At 53.4% G+C, this 7,426-nt stretch overlaps 1 protein-coding gene across 1 annotated transcript in view; it reads right to left on the bottom strand.

Moving 5' to 3' along the window:
- The window catches only part of Sbk1 (SH3 domain binding kinase 1), a 47,388-nt gene extending 41,643 nt beyond the window's left edge, over positions 1 to 5,745 (bottom strand). The window contains exon 1 of the mRNA XM_020159469.2: positions 4,965 to 5,745. The gene's annotated coding sequence lies outside the window, so the exon portion shown is untranslated. The remainder of the gene's footprint in view (positions 1 to 4,964) is intronic.
- Between the last annotated feature and the right edge of the window lie 1,681 nt (positions 5,746 to 7,426).

Consider the following 7,426-nt stretch of genomic DNA (forward strand, 5'->3'; position numbering starts at 1 on the left):
AACAGGAAGAATTAATAAATTCTCTGGATTTTGTGTCCTAAATATGTTCAGAAGGTATTATTAGTCAGCACTTCTTTACTATAATGAAGTAGTTGAGACAGGCTACTTTATTAAGAAAAGAGGCTTATTTTGGGGTGTGGTAGTACGTCTGTAATTTCAGCACTGGGGAGTGATGCAGGAGAATTGTGAATTCAAGGCTGTCTTAGAGAGAGAGACACAGAGAGAGAGACAGAGAGAGAGAGAGAGAGAGAGAGAGAGAGAGATTAGCTCATCACAGTTTGGGGATTTTGGGAAGGCTGGAAGTCCAAACAGCTTTGCGTAGGCTCTGGCAGTGATCCTCAGGAGCTGATTACCTCGTGCGGGAGTGCTTGTGTATCTCTGTGTGTCTCTGTGGTCTCACCAGAATTCAATCATGGGGGCTCCACCCTGATGACCTAATCTAATCACCCCAAAGGCCCCACCTCTAAACACCATAGCTGACTTAATTCCCCCTCCTTAATATCATTGCTCACAGGGAGAAGCCACATTCAAACCATAGCAGGAGTCTTCCTCTTGGTCTGGGCCTGGCCCTGCTTCCTGCTCTGAGTGCCCCAACATCATGACCTCCACGCTGGTGCTCTGCATCCACACTGGCCCAGCAGTGTCGTTCTCCCCAGAGCAGCCGGAGGAATCGTGTAAAATGTCAATCAGACTTTATCACTTTCCCACTCAAAAGCTTCCAAAGGTTTCCCAATTCCATCTAGAATAAAATCCATTCTCCCCAGCGTGGCCACCAGGCCTGAGTGGTCTGGCCCATTCCTGCCTCACCCTGCGTCCCAGCCCCCATCAGTTGCTCTGGCCTGGCCACACAGATCCATTAGTCCTCACACTCACCAAAATCTAGCCTGCCATTAGCCCTTTACCCTCTCCTCTCTTTGCCTCGGGGCTTTCCCCACTCTTCCCATGCCAGCTCCTTCTCAAAGTCCCTCACTTACTTGGTCACCTTATGCAAAGTGGTGTCTCCTCTCCCATCCAGTGTGCTTCCTTTACAGTGGACTTTTTGTGTTTGCCTTTTGCTTTTGGCAGTTCTGGGGTTTGAACTCAGGACCTTAGCTTGTTAGCCAGGGGCCCTACCACCTGAACCATGTCCCTAGCCTTTTTTGCTTTGGCTATTTTTGAGATAGTTTCTCATGTTTATGCCTGGGCAGGTCTGGATCACCATCCTCCTATTTATGTTTCCCTTGTATCTGGGATGGCATGCATGTACAACCACACCCGGTTTTTTTATTTGTTGAGATAGGGTCTCATAAACTTTTTGCCTGGGATGACCTCAAAACTTGACTCTCCTGACCTCTGCTCCACAGTGAGCCACCATGCTTGGTTAACAGTGGGCTTTGAACCTAGATGATCATATTTATCTGTTTCCTTGTGATTTATTTGGCTCCCACATTGCTTTTAAGCCCCAGGAGAGCAGGGATGGTAACTCACTGTCTAGTTTGTTTGTTTATTTTTTTTGTGGAACAGAGTTTGAACTCAGGGCTTCACATTTGCAAAGCAGGTACTCTATTGCTTCAGTTGCACCTCAATCCATTTTGCTCAGGATATTTTGGAGATGTGAATCTCACAAACTGTTTGCCTAGGTTGCCCTCAAACTGCGATCTCCTTCCTGATCTCAGCCTCCTTAAGTAAGGACTTGCAGGCATGAGCTCCTGGTGCCTGGCTTCACAATCTAGTTTCTAGTGCTAGCCATGGAAGGTGTGCAAACAACTCTGATGAGTGAATGAATGAATGGATGAGCACAATGGGCACCTGTTTACATGCCAGGGCCTTGGTGTGTACCAAATTTTCATTTTTACACAACCTTATGGCTGTGTCACTGGACTACATTTCCCAGCATCCCATGCAATTAGCTGCCTGGCCAATGCCATTTCCAGCTTTGGCTCATAAAACCTCTGCTGATGTCCACTTTCTTCTACCAGCTCAATGCAGTGGATTCTGAGGCCCTGGGTGGTGACATAGCCACCAGATGGGAGGAGCTTGGGCCCCTGAAAGACTGCGTGGAGCAGAGAGCCTCCCCCCTCCTCTAGACTTTGCGTACGTTGGACATTAGGCTCCACCGTGTGGAGCCATTGTGACTTCCAGGCTTGTCACTACAACTTGCCTCACCTTAATTAATACATCAAAACGCCATGCATAGGTGACTGGTGAACAACACCGTGGCGTCTCTTTCTCTAACAAATTCTCATCGTGCAGATGTGTTTTGCTGGGCTGTTTCTTGCATCGATCCACAGCAGATACCGAGCACACGCACTCACACCTCCGTGATACACATTACCGCATGTTCGCGTCCGCTTGTCCCCTTGAGGCTGTGAGCCCCTCCAGGGAAGTGTCTGTGTCACTCCCCTATTATCTCTGTGGCCTCAGCATTCAGTCCCAGGGGGCCTCTGGGAAAATTTGCTCAATCCACAAATGAGTGAACAGGTGCTGGCGGAGAGGCTCAAGTGGTAGAGCACCTGCTTAGCAAGCATGAGGCCCTGAGTTCAAATCCCAGTACTGCCAAAGGGAAGAAGCAAAACAAATGAAGGGGTCACCTGCACCCTTCATTGCCTCTGTGAAGTCAATAAAAGTGCTTGGGAAAATCCAATTCTGGTTTTACAGAGGACCAGAGAAAAGAAATGACTTCCCCAAGGTCACACAGAGGCGGAATATGGCAGGATCATTCTGCTCAGAGCTACAAAAGTGGTGGCTGGTTGTTCAGGCGTCAATCCTGATGGCTCAGGGGCTGAAGAAAGGGTGGGGGAGGTGGGCAGGGGACTCTAAGGGCAGCCACAGACTCAGTCAAGGTGGCTCTTCACCCAGCCTCCTGCTCACGCCCCTCCTCAGAGAAATGTTCCTACCTCCTGGCCAGAGCCGCCTGGCTCTGCAGCCTGGGTATCTACATCACTCAGTATTTTTAGCATCACCACCTGGCACCTGTGGTCACTCTCTCTGCCCAGCCTGGCTGTGCCCCTCCCTAGGCCTTAAAGAGCCAGAGTCCACCAGCAAGAAAGGAAACCAGTTCCTGCCAACATAGGTCACTGTTCCCTGGGGCAGAAGGCAGCAGGCCTCCCCTACAGAGGAGTCCCTGAAGCTGGAAGTGGGAAATGGGGGAAGGAAGGTGGAGAAGGTAGAATCCCATAGATGCCTGACTCTAAGGCCTGAGGCCATCTCATTGTGGGGCTTCCGAAATGCAGTTTGCTTGGATTGTTCATGGAGGTAGGGGGAAGAACAGGGGACAAGGGACTGAATATTACATATCAGTCCTCTCTAAGACCTGAGGCCAAAGAGACTCTAAGGTGGGGCTTGGGGATTTTAAATAGGTTGAATGAGGGGAGCATCTTATTTTATTTTTCTATATCCTCTTTCCTTAATTCCTTCCTTCCTTCCTTCTTTCCTTCCTTCCTTCCTTCCTTCCTTCCTTCCACGAACATTCTGATCCACCACTATGAAAATCATGGCTCTACTTCGAGAGCATTGCTTCTCACATCTAACTTTGCTGAGTTTCTTAACCTGCCCTGTCTGGCTTCAAGCCCTCCTCATGGCTTGCTCCACAGCCTAGGGTCAAGGGCCTTTGTGATCTGACCCTGATGCCCTGGTTACAACACCTCCACTGCCTTTTGCTGAGCCTCCCCCAGTCCCAGCCCAAGGCTTTGCATTTTCAGACAGATCTGGTGAGATTTCCCACGGTGCTGCAGGCAGAGCCGGTCCATCTTTCCTCCTGGTTCCCCATACAGTCACATCTCTTGCACAAAGGTGCCCCTCCCTCTGTGTCTAGTCCACCCTTCCATTCCTCTGTGCACAGGCTGGGACTCTGTGGGACTGGGCCTAGGCTCCAGTCCCTGGCTGGGACCCTGGCACTCTGTGGGTGCCCGGCCAATGTGTTTCATGGTCAAATGCCCCCAGGCAGGACCACATTTCACAGATGAGGCACAGAGGCCCATGGTGGTGAAATCACAGGCCCAGGGTCCAACCCAGAGAGCCAGGGGGACCTGACCTAGGCTGCAGAAGCCCACGTCCACATTGCCCTCCTGTCTTGAGAAGGGCCTTGGAGGGGTCTCCTCCCCCTCTCCCCAAGATAGTGCTGCTTCAGGATAGAGATGTGGGCAGGCCCAACTGGAGCAGAGGTGACCCCTGTCACACTGTGGTCACAGCTTGGGTAATGCATTTGACTGGGCTGGGCTTCCCTGCAGGTGGGGGCAGGGAGAGCTGGCCAAAGGGGTAACAGTGCTTCAGGCACGACACCCCCCCCCCCGCCAGGTGGTACACAAGCCCTCCCCCCACATAGGTGCACAGAGCTCACACCTACCCTCACAAGCCTTTACTCCACTCAAAATCACACTCTCCCCCAAATGCTTCAGTCACACCGTCACACAAACCTTCACTATCGTTTTCTCTTCCTCCGTCTCTTCAGCATGCACACACAGCAGGTACACACTTTAGCTTATTAACTCAACAGACGGAGCACCTGTTAGGTGCCAATGCAGCCCTTGGAAGGGAAGCTTCTCTCAGACTGGGGAGGGCCTGGAGGCCTTCCTGGAAGAGAAGGCATTGCATCTGGGCCTGAGTGGAAGGAGCCAGTGGACAGGAAGTATGGCAAGAGTTTCTCTGGGGGTGAAGTGAAGGAAACAGAGAGGAGGTGGGCGGCATCAGCCTAATCATGCAGGCCTTGAATGCGAGTATTGACTTTGTCCTGTGGGAGTGGGGAGCCACAGAGGGATGTGAGCAGGGGAGGGACGTGCCCACAATGGGAGGGGACAGGAAGGTCACTCTGGAGCCAGAGTGGAAGGGATGGGGAGAAGGCTGTGGTGATAACCAGGTGAGCACTGAGCCTCAGCAGGAAGGTGGATGTGGGTGGACAGAGACTCACAGCAGCCCTGCCAGGCCCTGCGGGGTCCTGGTGGAGGCTGGCCTGCCCCCTGCCACCGCTGCCCACCTCGGACACTGACCTTCGCAGTGGGACCTCTTGCAGTTGCTCCTCTTCCTCCTCCTCTCTGTGGAAGCAGACCAAGCAGAAAGCTGGCACGTTGTCGGCTCCACAGCCCAGGGGCCATGCCGGAGGCAGCTCCAGGACAGCGCAGGGGTGGCTGGTGGCAGTCTCGACAGCATCGTCCCTGGCTAGGGCAGGGGTCCCCGAGCCAGCGTGCTCCAGGGTCAGCAGCCTGTCGGCCTCAGGACCCTGAGCCTGCCTACCTGCCACCTGTACCTTCTCGCTCAGGTTCCCCGTTGCCTTGGTGGGGGGAAGAGCCCGAGGCTCTCTCACAGGACTTCTGGTCTTGACCCTCAGGGGTTCCAACCACAGGGCTGGACCTTTGTAAAGCAGTCACCAGCTGCCTGGACTCAGAGGTGGCTGGCAGGTGGTCAGGTCCCCTTCCTGCCTGTGCCAGACCCCTTGGTCTCCAAGCTGCCCACTCTGCTGCTGTCTGTCAGAGGCAGAACAGGCCCGCAGGTGACCGACCTGTCCTTTTGTCCATCAGTCTGTCCAGCTGTCTGCTCCTCCCAATCCGGCCAGTAGGCGCAGAGACAGATTCACTAAGAAAGTTTGTTCTCCCCTGCTGGGGTTGGTGGCATGGATGGCCTCCAGGAGAGTGGGTTCAGACCTGAATGCTGAGAGGTGGGTGAGGGCCAGGTGAGGCTGGCACGGTGTCCACGCTGTTCCCGGGAAACTTCTGAGCCCTGGGGTCCGGCTGGGCTGGGCTGGTGACTGGAGGCTGCGGCTCTGCTCCCTTGCTCCAGTGGCAGCTCTGAGCTGGCTGGGCTGTGGTATTAATAGCTCCACACACACGCTGAGGAGGCTGGAGGTTAACTCCTTCCCTGCCACAGCCGGGAGGCCACAGTGAGCTGAGCAAGGATGGCGCCTCGGCCCTGCCTCTGCCTCCCCGCTTGCCCCGGTGGGACCCTCAGAGCCGCCTCCTGCCTGAGGACTCTGTGCAGTGTGGGGACCTGGGACTTTGTCAGACCCCCCCCCCACCACACACAGCCACTTAGACCTCCATGTGCACCTCCAGGGAACTAGGTAGGATTCAGGCTTGGGTTAGCAGCCCTGGGATGAGAGGGTTCTGGATTTCAGGTAGTATCCTCCGGGTCCCCCAACTCGCCTTCACCCCTCAACTCTCTGAGTGCCTCCACATGCCCCGAACAGCCACATCGCCAGGGCTGGGTCCAGTTCCCTTACAGAAGAAGCAGATGTGGCTCCTCACATGCATGATTGAGGAGTGTGGTAGTGGGAGGGGGTCAGTGTGGGATGTGTTTCCTTGACATTGTTTTTTTTTTTTTTTTTTTTTGCAGCACTGGAGTTTGAACTCAGGGCCTATACCTTGAGCTACTCCACCAATCATTTTTTGTGATGAGTTTTTCGAGTCTCTCAAACTATTTGCCTGGGTTGGCTTTGAACCACAATCGTCCTGATCTCTGCCTCCTGAGAGCTAGGATTACAGGCGTGAGCCACTGGCGCCCTGTGCTTGACAGATGTTTATTGACCATATGCTCTGTGCCAAGCACTGTGCTGGACACTGGGCCCACAGCCACAAAGAAGGAAGAGTGTCTTCCTTCCTGGGTGGGTGTACGTGCCACTGTGGAAGTCCATATGGTGCCATCAAGTGAATCAGAAAAAAGTGTTCTGAGCCGGGCATGGTGGTACACATCTGTAATCTCAGCTCTTGGGAGGCTGAGACAGGAGAAGCACAAGTTGGAGTCCAGCCTGGGTTACACAGTCTCAAACTAAAAAAGAAAAGAAAATGAAGAGAGAAAAAGGTGCTCCCTCTAGGCAGGTGTGGCCCAGATCCCCAGCTTGCAGAAGACATCCAAGCTAGGTTTCAGCCCTATTCCCCTGTGCAATAGTTTACAACTCAAAAGGCTATTCACAGAGCCCCAGAAAAGAGAAGAAAAATTCAGAGTATGAAAAGTGCTAGGGCAGAGATGAAGCAGGCAGACATGAGAGAGATGATGGTGGATAGTTAGAGTAGTCGGGGAGGCTGTCCCAAGGAGGTGACATTACAACCTCCACCAGAAGAGGGAGAACATTCTGGAACTAGGGACCAGCAGGTGCAAAGGGCTGCAGTGAATACTGGTTGGCATTTGGGAAGAGAGTGAGAGGCAGCAGAGGGCTTTAAGATGGGCTTTGAAGAGTGAGTAAGAGTTTTCCAGCGGCTCAACAGGCTCAGAGGCATGACAGGGATGGATGGGGCAGAAGCAGAAGTGACAACGGTTACTGAAGTAGGAGGTGTTGGTTTCAGAGTCGCACTGCCCAGGGTGCTGTATGGGAAAGGTGGATATGGAAGGAGGTGGAAGCTGGAACTTGGGGTCAGAGTTTGGAGGTGGGAAAAAGCACCTATGTGTGTTCTACTGGCTGGAAGCACAGGTTTGGGCCTCCTTGGGCAGAAGAGGTGGGGGCTGGGAACAGAGTTGCCAC

Source organism: Castor canadensis, chromosome 17, assembly GCF_047511655.1.
Source record: "Castor canadensis chromosome 17, mCasCan1.hap1v2, whole genome shotgun sequence".
NCBI lineage: Eukaryota > Metazoa > Chordata > Mammalia > Rodentia > Castoridae > Castor > Castor canadensis.